General features: G+C 36.6%; 1 protein-coding gene across 6 annotated transcripts in view; it reads right to left on the reverse strand.

Annotated features, from left to right (window-relative positions):
- Positions 1-16,207, reverse strand: part of LOC126964417 (ephexin-1) — a 132,731-nt gene that overhangs the window by 106,142 nt on the left and 10,382 nt on the right. For 5 of the 6 annotated variants that reach the window (XM_050811284.1, XM_050808273.1, XM_050809043.1 and 2 more), the window contains exon 2: positions 1,927-1,951. The gene's annotated coding sequence lies outside the window, so the exon portion shown is untranslated. Of the gene's footprint in view, positions 1-1,926; positions 1,952-4,213; positions 4,314-16,207 lie in introns of those variants that run through there. The other variant, XM_050826118.1, reaches the window with a different exon arrangement.

A 16,207-nucleotide genomic window follows, 5' to 3' on the forward strand; every position in this document is an offset into this window, starting at 1 on the left:
CCAATATTGGCGGAAATAATTATGGATTTCCACAAAGTAACGCCTACTTCAATAAATTTTCATCACCACCATCTAGGCGTTCCTCCACAGTGCGGTTTCAAGAAACTTTCTTCCACGTACTACAAAGCTGTGGAATAACCTTCCTTGTGCGGTGTTTCCGGGACGATACGACATGGGTATGTACCTAAAAACGCGCGTTTAACTTTCTAAAAGGCCAGCAGCGCTCCTGTGACTCTTATTTCAATACAAAAAACAAAATAATGAATGCTTTATAAATACATTTTGATATAACTTTTCGCCAGCATATTTGTACGAAATAAATGACGCACTTACGGCCCAGTAGTCACGTTAATACAAAAGCACTCTCCGAGAAAGTTAAGCATAAATAAAATAAAAACAGTTGTTACGAATTACCGAGAGAAGTAACCGACACTTTCGATGCGCATCATCGAAGCCGGTTCCTGATAGGATATCTTGACTTATCAACTATTGATATCAAATATTTGTATATTACACAACATTTACAATATGCAAAGCTTTTCGTACCTATTGCATAAATATTGAGAGTATTAAGGCCTCTACATACAGACGGGACGATACCAGTGCCAGACATAAAGTAATTTAAATCAAGAGGAACAAATATTACGGACCCGCGTGAAAGGAGGCCCGCATATTTAAACTCAGTCATCTCTGCCTGAGCGTAGTTTTTTGAGTGAAACGAATTTTAGATGTGAAACGTAACAATTTTTTTCTACTGAGACAATCCACTCGGTAACCGACTATTTATAAGATAATAAGTCTGGCCATAAATACTGTTACAATTAAAAATAAACAAAATATTACATTTGAATTTGGAATCTGTCATTTTTATATGATTGTTCATTATTCTCATTTTTGCCAATACGTTGTACAATATTTTGCGGTCTATGCAGTCTTAGTTGGAAACGAACTTTTCGGACTCCATTAGAGCTGAAGACTTGTCGTCGTCTACTCCCGATCTTAATCAGCTCGATAATGATTTATAGTCAGTTTTAGAGAGTACGGCTTGCTCTAAACGCGATGCTAATTCGGAGTCCCTAAAAGAATCCGTACGATTGGCAGTGACGAATTTTCCCATGGAAAGAGGCATGGAAAGAAAATGTTTGGCTTGTTTGGCTCTGAATTATTTTTCTACGGGCCCCGCGCTTGCTTAATCCGGCAGTGGACGGGACGGGAAGCTTAGGAAATATCGTTTCATACTAAAAGTAATATATGACGGAGAATATGTCACTTAGACATCGACGGAACGGGGCGGGAAAAATATCGTCGCTGTCGTTTAGCATGAGAAGTAGAGACGCCTTGACAACACTAGCACGTTATAGCATAAACACATGATCGAATTTGATACGGCCAAACCATCGGACGCGGTCCGGTGCCGGACCATATTCGATGGTATGTCGCATTGTCCACAGCACAGTTATTATTACTACCGTCCGGACCGTACCAAGTACGACGGCGGCCAATTGGTGCGAGGCACCCACCACACCCACTGGACAGTCCGATTGTACCGGACTATTGGGCGATCCGATGGGCGCCTTGCACCAATTGTTCCGGTATCGTACTCGGTACGGTTACAGACGGAAATGCGAAATACCATCGAATATGGTCCGCTACCGAATAGCGTACGATGTTTCGATCGTACCAAATCCTACAATGTGTTTAGGCTATTTAGATCTGAGTCACTGTTGCTGTCTCCATCCTGTTCACTTCCCGTCCGTATTATTATCTTATTACGTATGCAGATCTTAAATCCTCACTTAGCACACGCTGTTGCAGATTGCAAGCGCCAAACTACTTTTTTTTAAATAATTTAGTACTTCCCGGATCTAATACTAACGGATTTCCGCAGAACTGAATCTACAGCAGTACGAACGGTTGAATACTTACGTTTTATGTGGGAACTAGCGTGCATCTGTAACAAAAAGACATTATTGCATCATAAACACGATTCACACGTTAATTTGTTTACTGCATAATATATTATAACCGTGTTTTTACTTCATTACAGCGTATAATATAAATTATGTAACATAACAGTTAGTTTTTAGTTATACGATTTATATAAGAAAAGCTCGATCGAATGGATTCGTAAACTTAATAATAAAAAACTTCTTGGGACAAGTCGTAGTAAAAATGTTTATAAACATTTAAAAAAATTATATACTTATATATAAGGTCGCCTACTAATACTCTAGGAATTGTAAAATTATTTATTGAGAATTCTAATTCATTCATTCGAATACTTGTCGATGTAAGAAGATATGATTATTTGGTCACAGAATGAAAGTGAATACATCCATAATCAAGTTTTCCAAAATTATATATTATAATTACAATAGGATTACAGTGTAGCACTATTTATATAGTAAACTTATCTGGTAACTTAGATGCAAACATTTGACTTAAAAAAAACTCAGTCTCGTGCCAGAACTTGGCGAGTCAACAACTCCTACCTCCTATACCTCTTGTAGAGGCGAAACACGTGTCGAAATGATTAAAGTCAAATCTTAGCGGAATTTACACTCAAGAAGGCTCACAACATTTGAGGTTTTTTGCGCGTATTCTTCTCACTTAGCCCCATTGGTAGGAAACAGACAATTATAGATTAAATCAGGCGGACTGGTGTTTAAATTTGTGATTTCTTAGAGCGATTGACCTCAACGACAAGACTGTGTTGTAAAATTTTCTGTAAGTAATTTTAAATAATATACCTACTATTATTATAAATGTGAATGTACGTTTGTTTGTTACGCTTTTACGCCGGAGCTACTGAACCGATTTTTATGAAATTTCGTACAGCGATAGACTAGAGGTTGGGAAAGGATACACGCTACATTATATCCCGGAAGATCTATGGTTCTCGCGGGATTTGTGAAAAACTGAAATCCACCTCAATAAACTATAACTATACCAATAGTAAGGTTAGTTTGCAATAGTAATTTTCCTCGAAATAAAATTCATAAAATAATATGTTGGGAACGGGAGCGAAAACGGAAAATCTTCAATTCCAAACTTGCTTATTATTTTAAAAAACCCTTTAAGTACGCGGACGAAGTCGCGGGCATCAGCTAGTAATTAATATATTCTCTCTCTATAAGATACTCCAAATAAGTTTCACAAGTGTTTGGGAAAAGTCAAAAAACCAGTGGGACCTCCTTTGCACAGGATGCCGGCTAGATTATTGGTAGGTACCACAACGGCGCCTATTTCACCCGTCACGCAGTAATGTGTAAGCATTACTGTGTCTCGGTCTGAAGGGCACCGTAGCTAGTGAAATTATTGGGCAAATGAGACATAACATCTTATGTGTCTCAAGGTGACTAGCGCTACTGTAGTGCCGCTCACAATTTTTAGGTTTTTCAAAAATCCTGAGCGGCACTGCATTGTAATGGGCATGGCGTATCAATTACCATCACCTGAACGTCCTGCTAGTGTCGTCCCTTATTGTCATAAAAAGAACTTCCACGTGGTGGATATCTTGCTACATCAACCATGATTTGATGGGGGCGTGTTACAGAATACCAATACAAGTTACTAAAGTTACATAGTAGATTGTAATTGAATACGGAACATGACAATTAATAACATCTCGAAGTTAATTACTATGATTGTCTTGCATCGATACAGATATGGGAAGCGTAAGTGAACAATGTTTTGTCGATCAAGGAAGCTATTGTTTCTTTGTTCCTGCGGCACTGCAACCGATGGTGAATGCAACGCAATAATAACGATTGCGTCGAAATAATTGTTCGTTGTTAATAAATAATATATTTTTTTGACATTCATAAGTGTCATCTCCTTGACCTGCATGAATAAAGTGATTTCGGTTTGATTTGATTTATTAAATTTACACACTTCTGAATTCTCTCATTCGATACAAATATAAATGTGTTTTCTTTACTGGTGTTAATTAGTGTTAGATTCTACCAAAGAAGTTTCAAAAGGTTTGCAACATCGATTCCCGAGGTATTTAGACTATAGTCCGAGTAGGAATTGATTCTTTTACCCGTGTTAAACACTTTACTTTTCATTTTGAATATGAGGAAAATAAAACTAGTTGTTTATCTAAACTATTTATTGATAATATATCATAATATTAGTAGTACCTATTTAAAACTAATTGTCAAATTAGGACAATTTATGTCGACTTTTTAAATTTTAATATGGAACTCACCGCGTAGTTGTTGCGGCTTATTCCGCTCAAAGAAGTTTGCACTAAGTTCACACTGGCTGTATAGAATAGAAACTCACATGGCCGCAGCATTTTTTTAATTAGCTTTATTTTTACATAAAACTCTTCACAGCTGAAAGCAGTTCTAATTTTGAAGTTCATTCCGGCTCTTAGGTAGTAAGTAATTTGTAGGAAGTAATTTGTATGAGTTTTTCCCTACCTATGGAGGGAAAAACTCAAATGGCAGCATTTGCCACCCAATAATCAGATCAAGACAACATCACTTTCCGAGTATAAGAAATGAAAAAATATTTTTTTTCTTATTGAATCTACCGCTACTTCGTAAAGGGTGAGTACGTGTAATGAGAAGAAGTAGCAAGAAACTCATAATATGAAAATAGAAGTAGTTCTAATTATATTTTGGTTTGCCTGAGTGATCTTTCAATGTTGCCATGTAATTTATTATTTTTGAAATTTTAAAGCATCGATGGAATATTAAATTTGGCTAGGTAACACTGAAAATGTTTAGAAAATGAAAAACGGCTTAATGTAGAAAGTTGCCAATACTTTTATTGTTTTTCCAAGTAATCTCCGTTCCTCTCTTCACATCGTCGCATTCGATGGAACCACTGAGAAAAGCAGTGGGCCCATTCTTCCTTAGGGGTCTCTTCTATGGCATTTTCGTATGCTTTCACCGCATCTTCAGGGCTCGTAAAGCGAATACCTCGAATTTTATTTTTAGTTCTTGGGAATAAATAGGAGTCGCAGGGCGCCAGGTCAGGACTGTATGGCGGATGACTCATTATCTCCACACCTGCCATAGTCAAATATTCAACAGTCCGTTTTGCGGAGTGCGCTGATGCATAGTCGTCCTGAAGGAGGATCCTGCTTCGAGGACGCTGCTGTCGAAATTTTTCAAAGACAACAGGCAAACAGCGATTGACATACAAGACTACAGTAACTGTCCTTCCATCTTCTAGCACAACTGTCGCGAAATGACCTTTCCGACCAAAGAATGAGGCAATCATCTTTTTTCCTTGACTTCTTCCTTTCTTTGCCTTAGTTGGCCAATCCTCGAAAGGAAACACCCACTGAGCTGATTGTCTTTTGGTTTCGGGTTCGTAGTAAATGAAATGCTAATCGCAGCCTATCATAGCTTTGTTGTTGAGTAAGCCCTCAACGAAAGTCATAATAAATCATTGACCGAAAATTTTCTCGCGTTAGGTTCATTTTCACGTGTAACAAGAGTTTTAGATTTGACACAAAAACAAATGGCAAATGAATGCAATATACTACATTAGATTACCAAAGAGTTTTTAATAGCAATGTTTCTGCCCAGTTCTAAGCATTTTCAGTTTTACCCACGATTATATGGAAATATGATAGTAAAAGTAAATAGGCGCCAAAACAATAAGCAGGTGTGGGCTGTGATTTCTTGAAGATGTTGCAATTATTGTGCGTTTTCACTTAAATTGTTAGATATTCAACAAGTCTTGAAAGACCAGTGCGAGGCACCTTTGCACAGGATGGCGGCTAGGTTATGGACCACAACGGCACCTATTTCTGCCGTGAAGCAGTAATGTGTAAGCATTACTGTGTTTCGCCGCTCAGAATTTTTGGGTTTTTCAAGAATCCTGAGCGGCACTGACTTTTAATAGGCAGGGCGTATCAATTATCATCACCTGAACGTCCTGCTCGTCTCGTCCCTTTCTGTCATAAAAAAATACACTTATAAATGTCAGAACTTTTAACAATCTAATACATTATCACCACTTCGGAAAAATTTGAGCTTAATGCGAAGAAGTAACAAGAAACTTAATGCAACTCTTTTAAATCAACATTTACGGCTTCACAGTTGCAACTGCCATTTATAAATAGCTTTTTTATTAGCGCGGCTTATAATTATTATTGGTTTGATTAGTACAATCATTTCAATTCGCAAGAGACATATCTGCGAGAACAACGGCGTGCTTTTACCAGCAGCGGATCTGATAGTACTTACTGCGTACTGTCTATTTATAGACCACATAATGTGGAACATTGTTAACTTGCTGGAAGTTTGCAGTACAAAATGAACATTGCAACAGTGTATTGTAAAAACTAACGGTCGGTATGCGTAGATTAGAATATGATTCACAATTATTTAACATTTTAAAATTGTTTTTCTTTAAATGAGAAAAGGTGAGGAAACATCAAGACGTCCACATGATAAGTGATACGCTCTGCCCATTACAGTGAAGTATCGTTCAGGCAATGATCTATAGACTGTTCTTACTGTAGTGTATTGACATCTAGTCTCAACTGAGTATGTGTTAACAATCATTGTCACTGTCATGACATCGACAGTGACGCACAGCTTGACAGTTCCGCTGTGAAACGATTTTATTGTAAAATTTAAGAAAATTAATATAATTCATTTAAAATAGGAAGCATATTTAACGAAATAATTCTTAATGTTATAAAATATTATTGACAAATCGGTCCAGCCGTTTAAGAGGAGTTCATTGTCAACACACGTACAGAAGAATGATATATATAAAGATTACAAAGGGCGGCCTCTGGATCTACTGAACCGATTTTAATAGTTGATGACTCATACCAATAGGAAGCCACATTATTTGTGGGTAGGATTTGGTATAATTATATTAACCCTAAAAATGGAAAGACGTTTCGAAAGGAAACGGTCGAACGAGAACGTTTCTTCTTACGATGAGAGATTTAAGTGTTATGATTGTTTTGTAGATATATATAACTAGCTGACCCGGCATTCGTTGTTTTGCCATATAAATTGTATTGATCTTTTTCTTGCTAGTTGATAAGAGATGGCGCTAGTTGTATTCATTAGTAACAATCACACTTCTTTTATATTTTGTATAATTCACATTAAAGGATTATAAATTATAGCCTATTTGTTATTCTGGTGTGTAAGCTATATTATTGTAAAGTTTCATCAAAATCTATTCAGTAGATTTTGCGTTAAAGAAGTTCAAACATACATCCAGACATACAAACTTTTACATTTATAATATTAGTAGGATGTACCATGTGTCAGTATTGAAACACCAGCTAATATGGTAACACTGGTTAATGCCGACGAAGTAGCGGGAAGCAGCTACTGAGTTATAAAGGTTGTTTTATTATTTTATGAACTTAATCATTTCCGATACCCTACTGATTTATTTGGATGAGAAATAATGTTAGGATTCTAATGTATCATATTTGGATTTTATAATAATTATTTACGTAATACGATTGACTAATCACTCTTTACGAGCCAAATTATAATCCGTGCTATAAAATAATTAATGTAGAAAAAATTATCACAAGAGATTATCAAGTTTTCCTTTAAGTTAGCATTAGGAATTTCAAAGAAAATATACAAATATTTTAAATTAATACTAGGCACAGTTATTAAAAATTAATTTGATAAACTGGTTCATTTAAATAGCGTTTCAAAAATTACCTTGACACTGTTTAGGTTTAATATTAGTACAAAAACAATTTACGAATACTTGATTTGGCGAACATAAATATAAATATGAATTTTTAATACGTTCTTAATGACTACAATTATTAATAGTAAAAATTAAACGAATGAAAGTACGATAAATAATATTATAATAGGTCAGGAAAAGGCCTTTTCCCATATAGTACTTATAAACTTGTTATGAAATCTCTTTAGTTGTACTATTTGTTTCTGGCTGTTTTTAATTATATTGAAAAGGTTACATTTAAAAAAAACAAACCAGTTAGTCAACTGTTTCTTTGTTCAACTTGTTAGCTTATTTTATAAGTTTTTCTTTCTGCCAAAATGAGTGAATTTAATTAAGAAATTAAATACATTTTCAAAAGTTATTACAAAAAAGAAAACTGTTTATGCCTAATGATTTTTCAATCCGGGAAATGCACCTCGCTCTTGTAACAAAAATGGACGCCTTTGTTGAAAAAGTGTACCAAGGGAAAGAATATATTATAGTACAACCAAGGTCGGCGTTTCAGGCTTTGCCGGGAGGTTTTAATGTATCCGGAATAGCCCTGACTTCGCACCTTCAGATTTCCATTGATTGTTCGTTGAGATTGTTTCATCTCTTCAGAATTCTTTAGGCAGTGTCAGGTCAAACAAAGAGGAATTGCCAGAACTACTGGTCGCTTTTTATTATCAGGCACAGGTTCAAGCTCAGAATACAGAGTTTGTTCTGTATTTTGAGGGTTCATGTGAGCATGAAAAAATACCAATAAGTCATCGAACTAAATTAATTATTAAGTAATTAAATGTGAAAGTAATTTTTTCATGCTAAGATCATTTATCAAGATAGACTGTGACATCTGTGAAAGCGTCGAAAAAAATTGAGGCTGACAGTTAACTTCTAATTTGAGCAATGCACGCACACTTACGCAAACTGACATACAAACCGCGAGTGTAAGACGTAGCTTGTCACGCACACTAAAGTAGTAAACCTGTAGTTTTCATTGGTTGCCTAGCAGCAAGAGGCTCTATTTAGATTCTAGACGAATAAATTATCTTTATCTCGTTATACGTAAATTGTTTAAAGTAGTTTCAATACAGACAAATTCACTAATATACAACATTATTACTTACACCAATAGGCTGTGGGAGTCTCCTTTGCAGTGGATGCCGGCTAGATTATGGGTACCACAACGGCGCCTATTTCTACTTTTACTGTGTTTCGGTCTGAAGGGCACCGTGGCAACTGAGACTTGACACCTTATGTCTCAAGGTGACGAGCGCAGTTGTTGTATCGCTCAGAATTTTTGGGGTTTTCAATAATCTTGAGCGGCACTGCACTGTTATGGGCAGGGCGTATCAATAACCATCAGCGGACCGTCCTGCTCGTCTCATCCCTTATTTTCGTAAAAAAAAAACAAAAAACTTCTAAATTTCTAAAAATTTTACGTCAAACGTCAATAAAACAAAAGAAAATAGAAAGTTTTAAAAATCAAAAAGTGAACAGTGGAAATATAACATTACATAATATCTGTTTCAAAGACTGAAAATTTCATCAAGTCTCAACAGAGAAATACTTACATTATTTTACATGTATTCACACAAAAGTAACGAAGAGATTAAAAAATAGATTGAGTTAAAAATTGATATGTTCAGAAGTTATCGTGTTTACCCTGCATGGTGAAGTTATAACTTATAGATAATTATGATAGCTCTATAAATATACACCTAAGCTATTAAACCAATTTCTTATGCAAAAATAGCAATAAATCGATTTAAAATATAAAATTAATAGGTTCTACCATAATTTTTTCATCTTTCTTACGATGTGATTTTTATAGCATTTATACGTGGGTTAAACTGAAAGTGTTTAGAACTGGTAATGAAAACATTTTTTGAATTTCAATTTTAGAACTCTTTGGTAACCTTATGTAGTATATTGCATTCATTTGTCATTTGTTTTTGTGAATTGGCGGTAAATCTAAAACTCTTGTTATACGTGAAAATGAACCTAACGCGAGAGAATTTTCGGTCAATGATTTATTATGACTTTCGTTGTGGGCTTACTCAACAACAAAGATATATGATAGGCTGCGATTAGCATTTCTTAATGAAGCCCCATCTCATGCCACTATTTACATTTGGTTTAACGAGTTTAAGCGTGGACGTAGGAACCTCAATGATGATCCGCGTGAGGGACGTCTGTTGTGATAGAGGAAGATAAGAGAGTGACCTATCAGCAGATACGGCAAGCCTAGGCATTGGTATGAGTCAAGTTCGAATATTTAGGCGTCAGGAAGCTCTGTACTAGATGGATTCCCCATACTTTAACCGACGACCAGAAACACCTTCGCATGGACTGGTGTCGCCAAATGTTAGATAAATTCAACGGCGGTGACTCAAATGCTGTATTTGACATCGTCAGAAGTGATGAAAGCTGGATATATTGCTACGAACCCGAAACCAAAAGACAATCAGGTCAGTGGGTGTTTCCTTTGGAGGATCGGCCAACTAAGATAAAGAAAGGAAGAACTCAAGGAAAAAAGATGATTGACTCATTCTTTGGTCGGAAAGGTCATTTCGCGACAGTTGTGCCTGAAGATGGAAGGACAGTTACTGCAGACTGGTATGTCAATCGCTGTTTGCCTGTTGTCCTGGAAAAAAATCGACAGCAGCGCCCTCGAAGCAGTATCCTCCTTCACCTCGATGCTCCAGCGTACTCCGCAAAACGGACTGTTGAATATTTGACTATGGCAGGTGTCGAGATAATGGGTCATCCACCATACAGTCCTGACCTGGCGCCCTGCGACTTTTATTTATTCCTAAGAACTAAAGATAAAATTCGAGGTATTCGCTTTACGAACCCTGAAGATGCGGTGAAACCGAACGAAAATTCCATAGAAGACACCCCATAAGGAAGAATGGGCCCACTGCTTTTCTCAGTGGTTACATCCAATGCGACGATGTGAAGAGAGGAACGGAGATTACTTGGAAAAACAATAAAAGTATTGGCAACTTTCTACATTAAGCCGTTTTTCATTTTCTAAACATTTTCAGTGTTACCTAGGTATGTAAGTACAATATAAATTTTAATATACGATTTTATGCGATAAACACCTACAACAAACCTACCTAAAAATATCTTAGGTTTATATATAGAATGCAAAGAAACTACTTCTGTAAGGAACCTATAATTTGATCGAACATAACGACTCAATAAAATATATATTACGAACTTTGAACTCAACGAGAGCTGATCGAAAACCCATATGAATCATTTATCTCACCAGAATAATTATAAGTTGAATGATCATAAACGGACACGCTAAATTAATCGTTATAACAATTTACATAAATAGCAATTTGGGTTATTTTACCATGACCACCGATGCGTGAATCACGAATTTCTTGCCCAACTATCACATTTGTAGGTCAATGTACAAGTGAATGAAAGCCGTAGTCAATGGCATGGGTGATTTGAGAAACGGAAAACAAACCAACAGCTTAACGGATGTCTCATTACGTGTAAGACCCGGTTTTCCAAATTATAAAAGTTATTTATACATGAGAATAAACAAAGAGTATGAAAAATGTTTGCAAATAGACATTTTCCTTATTCAAATTCAAATATTTTTATTCAAAATAGGATGTGACATCACTTATTGTGACATGAGCATATTTTACGAAATAATTCTTGATGTTATGAAATATTATTGACAAATTCTTAAAAAACAGTATTTTATTTATTATGTAAACTGTGGGGTCAGCTATTTATTTATATATTTTACAAAGAATGATATAATGTTATATTGATATTATTCATTAAAATACGAAACGTAACTGTCTCTCTTTCTTTCTATCTCCACTAACTTATTTCCCTCTCAACTTCCGTTCGCCTCGCCCGATCACACCTTTCGTAACGCCCTCGTCACGCATTCACCAGCTTACTTCCTAAGTCAAGAGTGCTTAAAGAAGTGTTACTTCTTTTTTTTATGGAATAGGAGGACAAACGAGCGTACGGGTCACCTGTTGTTAAGTGATCACCGCCGTCCACAATCTCTTGCAACACAAGGAAGGTGTACGCGCTTTTTTTGAAGGCACCCATGTCGTATCGTCCCGGAAACACCGCACAAGGAAGTTCATTCCACAGCTTACGCTCCACATAGTACGTGGAAGAAAGCTCCTTGCAAACCGCACTGTGGAAGACCGCCACACATCCAGATGGTGGTGATTCACTTCAAAACACCTAACGAACTTTAAAAACGATAACTTTGTACCCTTACAATAAGGATTGGTCTCCGCAGCGCTCCGACTAGATACCGAACAGTAGCTTTTATATTACGGCAACATGATGCTTGTGTGCGTGGAATCTTGACACTCAATGGCATCTTTCAAATTTTGTAACACACGCTTCGTGTTATTTTACAATGAAATTAATAAAATACAAATTACTTACTGATGATATGTCATCCCAGTCTTCCTTTTTTCTTGTAGTATTATGTTTACAAAGTTTTACTACGCAACCCGGCATTTTAGTTTAAATTATTAGCAAAGTTTAACAGAACATGTGGCACGTCAACGTCACACATTGTTCGAGACCGGCTCGAGTATGCCCACTTGGGCGTACTATTAGTTGCCGCACTTTGCTACTACGCCTGCAGTGTCATCTAGTTGGAGCGCAGCGGAGACCAATCCTTAATCTAAGGCTGCACCTTTATATAATAGACATAACATATATAAATTCAAGCATGTAATAATAAAACTCGTCAACAGTCGGTCAACGCCGACTGTCAATAATAATTACTTTGCGATATAGATAGATAGGACACGACCGGAACAGATGTTATCTGCGCGCGCACGCCATCGATCAAAGATTTCGTAATCAGCTGAAAGTGAATGCGCTTTCTTGGCACGATCCGAAAAAAAACCTTTATTTAAATTACTTTGCAATTGACAGTTTATGTAACGTTGATAAAATATGCGAATATGCTGATCAGAACATAGAATAATACTCTAAGTTTCACATAATTTAATACTAGCGTAGAGACTAACTAACAGCCCGACAAGTGCCGATAATAATTAGAAGTGGGAGAGTCACGCAGCCGTCTTTTGACGTCAGCACAATCGGGCCAGACTCGTCCGGGTTAATTACCACACTCGCACAGAATACCGGCGTGAAGTAGCGGCCTAGTGCCGCTATGTTTCGTATAGGTTAGTGTCGAGGACCGGAGGCCATTATTTTCTTAGATTCAACAAATTTACAAGTATTATTCATTAGCATAAAAAAATAAAACTTAGTTGAATACAAACCTCTATTGATCTGTGACTTCATGTAAACTGTGTAAATGAATAAAGTATATAAAGTAATATAAAGAAAAGTCATTTCCTTGACCTGCCTGAATAAGGTGATTTTGATTAGATTACCCTAAAGGATTGAGCTTTTGATTACTGTTAGTAAAAATATAATATTAATTACAAGTTTAAGCAGAATTGTCAAATTGTAAGTAGAGGTATTTGGTGAGTATTGCATGATATGTTATATGGATGTATTAGGATTATTTTATTGTTGTTTGCTCAGTTCTCGTAACAGGTTTCATCATGCTCGCTTAAATGTCACTGCTTGTGGCGGCGACATGGGACGGGTCGGCCCCCTCCCTAAAATATGGTTGAGGGAGGCGATGGCTGGCTCATGCGTCATGCTCGTGAACGGGCGCTGCTTGTGGTGGCAGGATGATCCTGTTGCCGGGGACTCGATTTCAGATTCTTAAAAACTATTGTGTATATATATATGTATGGATATATACATGTTTATTTATAATCGCTTATAAAATGCTCACAGAATACCTTTATTGATTTATGGTGTATGTGGATGATGCAGCTACTGTACTCAATAACTTTTGTATTAATAATACATTTATTTTTTTGACTTACTCGTGTAAGACATTGACTATTTGACGTTTGAGTGTGTTTGTTGCATCATTTTACATTTTACATATTATATTGTAATTGAAATGATCTGTAAATCTTGATATAAAAGAGTGGCAATGAGTTTCTTGCTACTTCTTCTCATTAGCCCTTTACGAAGTAGCGGTAGATTTAATTTTTTTTTTACATTCATAAGTGTCATTTTCGTGACCTACTTGAATAAACTGATTTTGATTTGATTTGATTTGAAATAGACACGGCATAAGACTATGATCTAAATATGAAGTCCTGGTACATGTCATCAGGATGACACCTGATACTAATGAAGAGTTCATCGAAAGCAACAGTCAAGTCAAAAAAATTATAGGTAGGGCACGAAATCACCTTAAATTATATACCAAAACGAAAAAAAATGATGAAGAATGAATGATCATATTATATCTATATCTTAGATCATTTATATACATCTAGATAAACTATGACAGCTGTGAAAACGTCGAAAAAAATTAAGTTTAGAACTAACCTCTATTTTGAGCAATGCACGCACACTAACACAAAGTGTCACACAAATAGCGATTGTGACGTAGCTTCTCACGCACACTACACTAATATTCCTGGACTGTTTTTATCGGTCGTCTAACAGCAAGAGACTCCATCTAGACGTATAAATTATCTTAGATAAAGATATCATACATTCGTCATCCATTACTCTTCAAACAGATTACTATCTATTCCTTTCTTATGTTCGCCTGGTACCAATAGAAACGAAAGTTACCTAGTCGAATCTAATTAATGGCTCAGTCTCGCTCAATACCCAAAAATAAAGTACTGAGGCGAGCATAACGATTTAAAAATGTTTTTACTTCAATAATATTTTTTATGGCCACAAGCGTAGTCTAACGTTACCAGTGGGAGGCTCCTTTGCACCTAAGCTTCAACTGGATACCGCAGGCGTAGTCGCAAGGTGTGGCAACAAATACTACGCCCAAGATTACCAAAGGGAGGCTCCTTTGCACAGGATACGGACTAGATTATGGGTACCACAACGGCGCTTATTTCTGCCGTGAATTGTGTTTCAGTCTGAAGGGCGCCGTAGCTAGTGGAATTACTGGGCAAATGAGGCTTAACATTTTATGTCTCAAGGTGACTGGTCAATTGTAGAACCGCTCAGAATTTTTGGGTTTTTCAAGAATCCTGAGCGGCACTGCATTGCAATGGGCGTATCAATTAACATTAGCTGAACGTTTTCATAAAAAAAATCTAAAGCATCTTAAGAAATAAGGAGATCCGGGTAAGCAATGTCTGTATAGAGACATACAATGCAATGTGGTCTGAAGCGATATTATAAGTTCATCTACCTCACTCGGTCCGCGCGCCATTTTGTAAAATAAGTGACAACCATCGTGACTTGAATGAAAACATGTTTACATCACAACCAACTTACACTACAGAATTACTAATATTTTCATATTATTTCTGGGTTAAATATCAGATGAGAGGGATGGATAGTGGAAAACCGTCGCCTATGGATATCCGCAATACCAAAGGTCAAAGAAGAGCTGTAGGCCTTTGAAGTGTATGTAATCTGTAATCTCTAAGTGTTGAGCGTCCCTAATAGCCTAAACACATGGTCAGATTTGGTCCGACCGAAGCATCGGACGTGGTCCGGTACCGGACCATATTCGATGGTATCTCGCATTGTCCACCGCACAAAATTATTATTATTACCGTCCGGACCCTACCGAGTACGATGCCCTCGCCGGACCAATTGGTGTGAGGCGCCCACCGTCCGATGGTCCGGCCGCACCAAATCCGACCATGTGTTTGGGCTATTACTCATATCGGCGAGGGGATACTACAGCCGCGAAATGATTCCACAAAATAGTTGACGATACCGGACATCAAAGTGTTGCGGATGAAATTCAAATTTCTAGACGTTATGTTGGGTGGTGAGATTCAGTAATTCGCATAATTTACAATTAACCTGAGCATATCTTCAGGCCACTCCCCATGATTTCTGAGGTAGACGAACAGCAACTCCATAAAAAGAGCTTCAAGCCAACCGGGGGTGACTTAATAGTCACAAATTCGGGCTACATAATAGTATAATATTTATATGTCATGAAGCTACATCAGTTCGAAAGGGGGTTTTGACAGGGGGAGAAGGACTGATAAGAAACTTCCAGCCCATCTTTAAATCATATAACAATTGAGCCTATTTAATCAAATATTAAACAATTTTAAGTGCCCTGCGCAGAACCATACAAGAACCATACATCATTATCCTTTATAATATACTAGCTGACCCGACAGACGTTGTTCTGTATATAATAAATAAAATAATGTTTTTATATGAATTTGTCAATAATATATCATAACATCAGAAATTACTTCGTAAAATATGCACCCTGCCGTCGTTATGAAATATTTTCACAGCAGAACTGTCAAACCGTGCGTCAATAAATTCTCTCATAGAAATGATGTATGGACACATCAAAGGAAAAACAAATTTGTTGTTTTTATATAATTTAGCAGCATTTTCCTACTTATTCACCTTTTAAACCTTCTCTGGACTTCCACAAATAATTCAAGACCTAAAGCCGTTC

Source organism: Leptidea sinapis, chromosome 1, assembly GCF_905404315.1.
Source record: "Leptidea sinapis chromosome 1, ilLepSina1.1, whole genome shotgun sequence".
NCBI classification, from domain to species: Eukaryota; Metazoa; Arthropoda; class Insecta; order Lepidoptera; family Pieridae; genus Leptidea; species Leptidea sinapis.